The following is an 11,677-nucleotide window of genomic DNA, read 5'->3' as shown; positions in this document are numbered from 1 at the left end:
TAGCCCCTACGTATGCAGCCAAATTTATTAATGCCCAATAAACATATATATGTGCACCTGGTTTGCATAAGGAAGTGATTAAATAAAATTTTTTAAATGCTTGAACCAAGTGGCTAAAGACTAGAGTTTAAGTTGTTGCTTTGCCCACAGATACTCTGTGTGACATTCAGAGAGTCGTTTGACCTCCGTGAGTCTCAGTTTCCACATCTCCATTTGGACTAAATTCTCTTATGTCTGGCCCTCTTATAGGTCGTAACACTTGAGGAAAAGCGTTTGGGTTCTTAGGTACTCTTGGGAGAATTGAGACTTTTATCATTATGCAAAATTAGAGAGGGAAACAAACCATGAGAGACTCCTAACTCTGGGAAACAAACAAAGGGTTGCGGAAGGGGAGGTGGGTGGAGGGATGGTGTAACTGGGTGACGGGCAATGAGGAGGGCACTTGATGGGATGCACACTGGGTGTTATACTATATGTTAGCAAATTGAATTTAAATTAAAAAAAAAAAGATCCTTCTTGATCTCTGGCACCCTTCCTTGTTTTGAAGACTGTTCTGCAGAAATAAATATAACTACTTCTGTTGCTTTTGGGTTGTGTTGGGGTGGTGTACCTGTCTTCATTCCTTTACTTCTAATCTATGTGTGTTTAAAGTGAGTTTCTTGTAGGAAACACATTGTTGAGTCTCGTGTTTTGATCCACTCTGGCAATCTCTGCCTTTAAACTGGTGCATCTAGACCACTGATGTTCAGAGTGGTTACTGACACAGAGTAATGTCTACCATGTGTGTTACTGTTGTCTAGTGGCTGCCCTCATTCTATGTTACCATTCTTGTCTTCCACTTCTTCCACCTTTTTTTTTTTTTTTGCCTCGTGTGGTTTTATTTATTTTTTTAAAGACTCATTTATTTGAGAGAGAAGGGAGAATGAGCAGGAGGGGCAGAGGGAGAGAGGATCCAAAGCAGACTCCACACTGAGCATGGAGCCCCACAGGAGTCTTGATCTCATGACCTTGAGATCACAACCCGAACTGAAACCAAGAATCTGACACCTAACCAACTGCACTAACCCAGGCCCCTCTGCCTTGCATGGTTTAAACTGATCACTTTGTATGGTTTTATTTACTTTCCTTTCTTAGCATGTCAGTTGTACTTCATTTTTCACTTGTTTTAGTGGTGGACTCAGATACCCAGGAACTTAATGCCTTACACTCCAGAGTGCCTGCCAGCTCAACCTCATCTTAACAGCCAGATTCTGCCTCCAGGACTCAGCTGCATTTCTCTGCAGACTGGGCTTTTGTACTCACCTCATGGAACCCTAAAACCTGGGCCAGCACATAAAACCTTTCTCTTGAGCTGCAGTAGCATTCTGGATAACTGAGAATTCAGACAGATATTTTTATTTCAGTCTTCTTCCCACACAAAGACTTGGCACAAGAGTGGCCAGAACTGCATTGTTCATAACAGACCCAAACTGGAAAAAATTCAAATGTGCAACAACCTGTGAATGGGTAAAAAGAATGTGGTATGTCCATACAATGCAATGTTTTTCAGCAATGAAAGCAAGCAAACTGCAGATGCACGATGAGACATGGATGGACCTCAAAAATGTTTTGCTATGTGAAAGAAGCCAGACACAACAGACTGCACATTGTATGAAATTGTTTATAAAAATGAAAAATGTCCAGAAAAAGGCAAATCTAGACAAAGCAGATTACTGGTTGCTGGGAGAGTGGGGAGGGAGAAATGGGGATTAGCAGTAAATGTTCAAATGTTCAAAGTGTGATTTATGGTGATGATCACACAACTTGGTAAATTTACTAAAAGAAAAATCATTGAATTGTGTACTTGAAATGGATAGATTATACAATATGTACAATATGCCTCAATGAAATTTTTTTAATTCTAAAATTCACAAGCCTGTATTTTAAAATACTTTTTGTGTGACTCTACCTCCCAGCTTCAGTCAATCTGTAGAGTGAACCATACTACATTTTCATCTAATTATTGCTGAAGATTTTACACTAAAATTGCAGAAGCTCCGAATACAGAGCTCACGTCCTGAATCCCACAAGACCTCCCAGAAAGCTTTTCTTATTAACAAGTCTCTGGCTTCAACACACCTGTAAGTTATCCATATTTCTGTAAATTGGATTCTAAATTAATCAGAGTTTTTATTATTTTTCCATCTTCCTTCCTCCAGAATCTTTTCCTGGGGAAAGAGAGTCAGACCATCAAAAGCATTTGGTGCAATTCCAGATGGGGGTCCTATTCCTTGCTACACTCCCCATCACTTAGCACTTAGTAGGACCTCCATATTCATGAAGCCATAGAGAAAGGCGGGTTGTTTGTATTCCATTGAAACATTCATGACCCACTTTCAAGGCACCTCCAAGTGGAGCAGCTGGCTAAGCACAGCACCAGTGAGTCAAATTTGTGTTTGCAGGAGAAACAAATAATTAAAACAGATCAAAGACTCAATGTGATAATTAGAAACATGCTCATCACTCTTCACACGCTGGGAAAATCTCCATTCTCCAAAATGGAGAAACAGCCACAGGCACTATTTTAAAACTGTCCTCCTTCCCAACCCCCGCCACTTAGGTTCACTTTTCTCTTTCTCTTGAGAGGGTTTGAGGTTTCTGCTTGCCATATTTGCAACCTAAGGATTGGTCTCCTTTCTCAGCTTGTTGACCTTTTACACATCCTTTAAGACAACCTCAAATGCCACATCTGAGAAGCTGGTCTTGGTCCCCCTGGGGCTCAGGCTTGTGACAGTTGGAGTACTTCCTCCATTGTGCTTTGTTGAGCTCCTGGGGTGAGGCTGTGGGTTCTGCCACCAGGCCATCTGCCCCATGAGTACCAAGCCTGGGGCACACATCTCTGGGCCTTTGCACAGCCACCAGGCCCCAAGGTCCAGCAGGTGTGCAGTGCAGCTCACCCACCACATGCCACTGGCTACACAGAATCTCTCCTACTCTTCAAGGGCCACCAACATGCCCATAATGCCTACATGTCAGCCTCCTCTCCCCCTCCAGACTCTCAGAGAAAGGAGAAACATTCAGAGCTAACACTCCTTCCACCCCCAAACCATTCCCCACTACCAGTTCTCATCTGCTCCCTTTGGGTCGAGAAGACCCCCTTCCTCTCTTTAAAGCTAAGGCCTCTCGGAGTACCTGGGTGGCTTAGTTGGTTAAATTTCTGCCTTTAGCTCAGGTCATGATCCCAGAGTCCTGGGATTGGAGTCCCTGCTCAGTGGGATGTCTGCTTCTTCCTCTGCCCCTCCCCGCTTGTGCTTTCTCTTGCTTTCTCTCTGTCAAATAAATAAAACTTCTTAAAAATAAATAAATAAAGCTAAGGCCTCTCTTCCACGTTTCCCCACTTCCAGTTTCATCAAGTATCCAGCATTTACCCTAATGCTTCAACCTCTCTCCCTGTATTCCTTATCTCACCTCCCAGCAAACTCCAGATGACCCCGCCTTGATCCCAGCCAGGCGCATGTTCATGGGAAAGGTAGGAGTCAGGGAGGAGGTAAGGAAAGGGAGCGAATAGATTGGGAATGACCCAGAAGGGATTACCACTGGCTTCCCCAGGCCTCTGTGTTCCTCTTTGTCTACAGGCAATCTCATTCCCAGCTAAGGCTCAGTGAGGAGCTACCCCACACTCCCAGGCCACCCCTAACTCAGTTTTCCCCTGAAGCTTCTACAAGCAGGTAAAAATCTGCACTTCCCTTGTCCTGCCCTTTCCATTCCATGCCCCCTCCAGGCCCGCCTCCCTTAACAGCATCACATGACCCACCCATGGCCCACACATAGACGCTCAAGGCTTCCCATATTCAGTCTCCAAGGACTGGCTTCCTAGGCTCCAGAGCAATTCTTGAAACTTCCCACCAGCACTTCGTTCCCTCCCCAAGTCCCTGATGGGCCATGTGAGAGAGACTGCTCCCCCTCTCACCAACTCCAGTCTCAGGTGCCAATGACATTTCATCACCTCTCCTGCTGATAAGCCCTCACTGGCTCCTCATCATTCAGAAATCAATGTCCACAATCCTTGGCACAACATTTGAGACCCTCTAATTCACCATCCTAAGCCCTCCTGCCCCCACCCCCTGCCCTGCATACCAGCCACACCAAACTAGGGCCTCTTCCTACCCCCACCATGTGTGTCCCTACTTTGTGCCCCTACATAGGCTTTTCCCCTTCTTATCTGTTAAGATGACTCCAGACCAGCCATTCTGGCCTCCTTCCCTTGGTGTTCATGGCACATTGGTGAATCTAGTGCGTCCTGCAATGTGTTGTCAATCAGTGTTTGCTTGTCCATGTCTCCCTCCAAATTGTAAGGATCCTTAAAATAAGGACTCTGCTTTGCTCACATTCACATTGCAGTACCAAGCACATTTTAATAGGTTTTAATATTATTCAGGTATGCCAAAGCCAACAGACCAGGAGAGGACTGCCATTGGAAAGATAGTATGCTACTCACAGTTCCCAAGAGAAGGGGGCACACCATGCCACCATGCCATGGTAGGCCATATGGGGAAGCACCAGAGTTGGTCGGGAGGCAGAGGGAGTAAGGAGAGAACACGAGTAAGAGCTTTTATTGTGGTTTCCATGGGAAGAATAAGTGCACTGGGTGAGCAGGTTTAGGGTTGGCTTGTTTGAGTCATTTCAGAAGACAAGGGAGGGAATATAGGAGCTTTTCCCAGAAACCTGGCATCTGGCCCTGCAGTACTAGGGCAGGTAGATAGTGGCCCCAAGTGTGAGAGTCCAGTAAGGGAGGTTTCTGGATGTGCAGACTCTGGCTGGGCTTCTTTGTATTTGAAAATCACACTGCTGGAAGGAGGACTCCTCACAAGGATGTGGAAGACATCAAGAGAGACAGACACAGAGGCAAGGTGATTCAGGTATATCATCAAGTGGTCCAGAACAATGTGTGTCTGGCATATGCATGCAGAGCAGATGTGAAATTCTCAAGTTGACAGAAGCTAGAGACAAGGTTAATATGGTAGGTGCTTAAAAGTAGTTGAAACAATGATGAAATGGGTAAATGGTTGGGTGGGTAGATATATAGGTGGATAGATAGATGGGTGCAAAGATGTGTGGATGAATGGGTGGGTAAATGGATGGATGGGTGGATAGATAGATGGGTGCACGGATGGGTGGGGGGATGGATGGGTAGATAGATGGGTGCATGGATGGGTGGGACATGGATGGGTAGATAGATGGGTGCATGGATGGGTGGGGAATGGATGGATAGATAGATGGGTGCCTGGATGGGTGGGAGGATGGATGGGTAGATAGATGGGTGCATGGATGGGTGGGGGGATAGGTGGATAGGTAGATGGGTGCATGGATGGGTGGGAGATGGATCAGTAGATAGATGGGTGCATGGATGAATGGGTAGATAGACGGGTGCATGGATGGGTGGGGGGACAGGTGGATAGGTAGACGGGTGCATGGATGGGTGGGGGGATGGGTGGATAGGTAGATGGGTGCATGGATGGGTGGGGGGATAGATGAGTAGATAGATGGGTGCATGGATGGGGGATGGGTGGTTAGATAGGTAGATGGTGCATATTTATGGGTTGGGAGGTAAATGGATGGATGGGTAAATAGATGTATACATGGATGGGTAGGTATGTAGGTGAGTAAATGGCTGGACAGGTGCATAGAGAGGTATGTAGATGGGTAAACGGATAGTTCACTTGCTATTAGTCTCAGGTAGAGAAACCACTGAGGTATTTTTATTTTTGCATATTTCAAATATGGGAGAATTAGGATTTCTCCCTAAAGCAATGCTCAAAAAACCTGAGAAATAACAACAGTTTTCTTTCATAGCCCGATTATGATAGAGATATTTTACAGATACCATTAACTCACAATGTTTCCTTCTAATTATGGTTAAATATAAAATTCATATTATGGTTTTAATTGGAGGGTGAAGGAAGATACCATGAAATGCGTTAAAGACTATAACATCCCACTTTTGAAGAGCTCCTTGGTGCTGATAGAGTCCAGACCTGGATTAAGATGTTCAAGGCCAGAGATAAAGATGCTTTGAGGAGGCCAAGGCTCAGTGTGGTTCGGTGGCTTTGGAAATGGCTACGCTGAGGCTAACAGCCACATCCCCGATGATGCCTGATAGCCAACCTCCTCCCTCTCTCCTTGCTCTTTGCCTGCCTCTCTCCCCCTCCATCTCTATCTGCGCCCTCTCCTTTTCCCACTGTAAATACCAAATTTTTGCCACCAATTAAAAAGTCACTGATGATTTTAAACCCAATGCAGAGATGTTTCAAAAGAAAGCCACACTCTGGAAACAGAGCAAAAAACCAACATTCGAAAATATCCCTGTGGTGCATCCCCCACTTAGATCTGTTTTATGTGATTATAAGATTTTAACTTTTTTTAATATTGACATCACCAGTCTCATAAACAAACACTCTGCCAGTTTACACTATCCAAGTTAATATAAATCCAAACAAATACAAAAGGAAAAAGATTACATTTATAAACTCAAAGATGGCAAACTACTGTATGACTAAAGTCTCGTTTTCTTTATTTTCTTTTTCTTTCTTTCTTTCTTTCTTTCTTTCTTTCTTTCTTTCTTCTTTCTTTCTTTCTTTCTTTCTTTCTTTCTTTCTTTCTTTCTTTCTTTCTTCTTTCTTTCTTTCTTTTTTAATCTCATTTTCAGTGGCATCAGTTTACCACCGCAAAAGCACTGGAAGACATTTGAGATGCTCAGAAGGTGAATGTGAGGCTGAGCTTTCCACTGCTCCCAAAAAGAAGGCCACAGGGGCTCATGTAGCACAGCCTTTAGCTGGGAGCTAATAAAAAGTGGGGAAATAAAACACATTACTGCAGTCAGCACAAGAGACGCGGTATCCCATTAAGCAGGCCAGGAAGTTTATTGCTCGTGTCTCAGGCCCCAGTTCATTAAGTGTCACTGCTGAACGGCCTGGTGGTCCCCAGTTCCAAATGCAGTGGACTCTCCTGGCAATGGGAGTCTCGGGAAACCAAGCTAGACCTTTGTTTGGTTTTCTCCCCACAGGCAACAGAAACGGGGCGACAGAGCACAGGTAGCCAACACCGGGCAGCCAAAAAGCCCAGCCCCCCGGTACAGAACCACAACCCGCCTGTACAACGGACAAGGCTTCATCAGGAGCTGATCCCTTGCGCTGCCACCAGGGTCAGCGGCTCCGGCAACCAACACCCACATCCCGTCACTGCTGGTTTTCTCCCCGGGGTGCTCATGGTGGCTGGGGCACCCCAAAGGCACTTACTGGCTCCACCCGGGGGGTCACTTTCTTCTGCTGCCCTGCCCCTGCCCCTGCGCCAGGGGCCCCTCCGCACCTCCTTCCAATACTTGTGCCAACTGGTAGAACAACTTCCCATTTTAGCCAAATCATAAGCCTGGGTTTGTGATGCATAAGCCAGAATGGAGAACCCTGAATGTTATGTAGTGAAATAATCCGTCACATAAATGCGTTAGTTTGAATATGGAGTAGACATCAGACGACATTATGAAATTATTGATGATTTTCTTAGGTGTGATAATAGTGCTACAGTAGTTAGGAAAATCTAAATACACACTCCTGTAGGTGGAGATGGGTAAGTTCTACGTAGCAAAATATAAATATTGAATCTAGATGAAGCGTATGGCTGTTCATTACACTGTTATTCCAGCTTTCTCACGATTTGAACATTTTCTTTAAAAAAAAAAAGATTTTCTTTATTTACTTGAGAGCAAGTGAGAAACCACAAGTGGGGGGAGTGGCAGAGGCCTAGGAAGAAGCAGACCCCCACTGAACAGGAAGGCCCATGCCATGTGGGGCTCTGAGCCCAGGGCTCCGGGATCATGACGCTGCACCCGCTGAGCCACCAAGGTGTGCCCTACTTTGAACATTTTCATAAGAAAAAAACTGCAATTAGCAAACAGCCAAATAAATACTATTATTTTAATGATCTAATGCTTTTTATAACCATAATTTATAGTTAGAAAAAAATAAACTATTACGTGAAGATGTCTCACGTCAGGATAACCTAATCATTGAGAAATCTAAGAGAAGATGCTGGCAGGAAGTGACAGCTGTGCTCTGCGGGGGTTGGGGCCTGGCTGGCCTCACAGCCCTCAGGGAGGGCAGGGCAGGACCGTTCTTCACCACTGTGTGGGGCGAGCAGAGGCCAAGAGGAAGACGAAGGCGGGGGAGACGTCTGTCTAAGGATGTTCAATGCAGCAGTTTATAAAGGAAAACAACTGGCAACGGACCAACTGCCTCTCACTTGGGGGTTGATAAAGCCACATGGTGGAAGGATACTCAGCCATCACCACTTAGGATATAGATCATATACGTTGCCCCTGAAATATGTCCGTAATTGAAAAAGGCACCTTAGGTAATGACAGGGAGACATGATAACTCTTTTCTTTTTTTTTGGTCTTTACTTTTATTTCCCAAAAGGTTTTAAATGATCATTTATGGGACGCCTGGGTGGCTCAGTGGTTGAGCATCTGTCTTTGGCTCAGGGTGTGATCCCGGCATCCTGGGATCGAGTCCCATATCGGGTTCCCCACAGGGAGCCTGCTTCTCCCTCTGCCTGTGTCTCTGCTTCTCTCTCTTTGTGTCTCTCATGAATAAATAAATAAAATCTTAAATAAATAAATGGTCATGTATTATTTTTGTAATGGAAGGGGGCGGGGAATGGTCAGATTCCATTTGGGAACCAACAAGACACATGCCTAGTTACCCAGAGTGAGTCAGTGGGGCACAGTGTGAGCCACTCGGGCCCTCCTGTCTCCAGTGAGAAGAAAGAACATTCTGGCCAGAGGTCCCTGGTCACCTGTCATGGACCGGCTCTGTCCACCAGGACCCCTCCCGGGGCCTAATGAGTTAATCGAGTGTGCAGTTCTCAGGCTTCTCAGAAAGAAGAGCACACGGTGTTATTCTCTCCCTCGCTCTCTCCAGGCCTGCCAGGCTGCATTTCATAGTTGGATTGAAATTCTGCCATCCAGTCTGTGTCTCCACAAACAAATGGAATATTCTGAGCTTCCAGCATTTGGAGGCACACAGCTTGCATCTTTTTATGAAGAAAAATAAACACCGTGTATGGTAACAACCAAGTCATGATGGATACAACATGCCTGCAGTGCACAGCCACTCGCACAGCCCAGGCGGCAGGCTGCAGGCAGGTGGGGCCCGGCCAGCGGGTGACAGGGAGCAGGCTCGGGCCGGGAAGCATGTGGGAGCCGCGTGCGGACATGCCTCCGGGGCCGACGCCTTTGGCTGTCGCCCCTGCCTTTCCTGAAGAACAAAAGGCACATGTCGTTTATGCCAATGGCCACAGTGGTGGCGTCCAGTTCCCTCCAAGCTCCTAGTCACGACTCTTGACATGCAGGTTCGTCTGTCCCCCCCCTGGCTTCCCCCGGCTTCTCTGGGACTGGAAAGAATCAAGAACCACTCACTTGTGTTTCTCCAACCCATTTCTTAGGATGGCTGAGCAGTGGTGCTGCAAGCACGGTCCCCAGACCAGCAGTGTCTACACTGGCAGGTGCTGGTACCAAATCCAAGCCTGTGGGCCTCATGGAGGAGGTGGGCAGAGGGCAAGGAACACATGCCAAGTGAATCTGCACCTGCTTATAGACTTTTTTTTTTTTTTTTTTTTTGCTTATAGACTTTGCAGAAGGTTTACCCAATAAGTTGGACTGTGTCTCTTTGGTCAAAACTGTGTCGTGTGAATGTTACTCACTTCAAGGGTCAATGTAGCTTTTTGGTTGGGGCCATTTCACTGGGACACATACACACACGTCCTCAGTAAGCAAGGGTTCTGTCAGGGTGGAAGAAGGGAAAGAAGGCTGCTGAGTAGTGACCTGGGGAATGCCTGCTACTGTCATTTTGGTTTTTGGTTTTTGTTTTTTTTTTTTAAGATTTTATTTATTTATTCATGACAGAAAGAGGCAGAGACACGGGCAGAGGGAGAATCAGGCTCCTCTCAGGGAGCCCCACGTGGGACTTGATCCCAGGACTCTGGGATCACAACCTGAGCCAAAGGCAGACACTCAACCACTGAGCCACCCAGGTGTCCCTCTGCTGTCATTTTGGGTTTCTCGTTCATCCCTCCTCTCTCCACCCCTGTCACAAAAAGACTAAGGAGAACTGGTCCACCATCTGCACACGGGCAGATCCAAGGCTCCTGGAGTCATCAGCTTCCCACGGTGGAACCCAGTTGGTCCCTGATCACCTTTGGTGCCAAGGGCAGGAGGAAGTCACCCCCTCTGTGGACCCTGTCTTCTCTCATCTTGGGGGGACACTCCCTCCCTGGGTACCTCACCTCTGGTAGTACAAAGACATCTCTATCCTCAGAAGAGGGCCTTTTTGCTCACAAGCATACTTTCTATGTTTGGGAACTACCCACATCACCAGCAATCTCTCTGTGCCAAGCGGCTGAGCATGTGACACCTCACGGCACCCTCGAACCCCTTGTGGCTGGGCTTTGCTGGACTCGAGGCTCTTAACTGCTCTTATGGGACAGTTTGTCCTTGTACTTGCAGCACTTAGGAGAGCCTGAAAGCCTGGACAGGATGTCCCTACAAACCCTTGTGCTCCAGTCACGCATGGCTGCCCAACCAATCACCTCCAAACTTGGCTTGAGGCAACATCACCTGCCATCGTCCGGTGGGTTTACAGACCTCAGCAGAGGTGCTCACGGAGGCTCCCAGGCAGTCGCATTCAGATGCTGGCCGGACTGCATCTCCGCTGGCCTCGGTATGCACAGGGCAAAGTCCTGGGGCAGGTGCTTGGCTGGCTGTCAGCTGAAAGCTCAGCCGGGGCTGGACGCTGGAGCGTGTGCACACAGCTTCTCCGTGTGGCTCGGGCTTTGTCCCAGCAGGGTGCAGGGTTACAAGACAAAGTCTGTTGAGATCAAGCATCCCCAGTGGCCCACACAGAAACCGCCAGGCTCCGCAGGGCCCTGCCGGAAGTGCCAGCCGCACCGCCCTGCTCGAGCAGGTTACTGAGGCCCGCTCAGATTCGGGAGGAGTGGGACCGGAGGCCACCCCTCAAAGGGGAGAGAAGCAAAGCAAATGTGACCATCTTCAATCCCCCATGCCTTGTTTCATCACCAAGGAAGCCGAGGGCCAGGGAGGGTTTATCCGAAGCTCCTCCCGGTAATGGCGGACTCTGAGCTGACGCCTCCTTCCAGCCATCCCGCTGCAGCCCAGCCATTTCCACTGCGGATCAAGGGACACAGTGGTTTTTGTCGAGAAACAACATTATCCTAATTAGAGGAGGGGAAGACACTTTAGGTAAAGCTTCCAGGCTTTGCTCTAGGGAATATTCATTGAATACAGACTTCTTCACAAAATGTCACAGCATCTCTCCCTATTTCCAATACGGTAGAAAGGCGCGGCTGTCCGTGGAGAACAACACTCACTTGCAATAAAGAAACAGCAATTACCTCTTGTGGCCACTCAATTCAGAACTAGATCCTGAGGAAATCCTCAAAGTATTTGTGACAAGTATTTACTGAGTCTTTCTATTTACTGAGTATTTTTTAAAATTGACTATAAAGATGTCTACCTGTGGGAGGTTATATTCTAAGGCCAGAAACTGAATGAGTAAGTTGTCTTTGAATGCAAATTATCAGGGCACCCGGAGGGCTCAGTCGGTTTAGTGTCTGCCTTCAGCTCAGG

This window comes from Canis lupus, chromosome 1 (genome assembly GCF_048164855.1).
Source record: "Canis lupus baileyi chromosome 1, mCanLup2.hap1, whole genome shotgun sequence".
Lineage (NCBI taxonomy): Eukaryota > Metazoa > Chordata > Mammalia > Carnivora > Canidae > Canis > Canis lupus.
Note: the sequence above shows the minus strand (reverse complement) of the source record.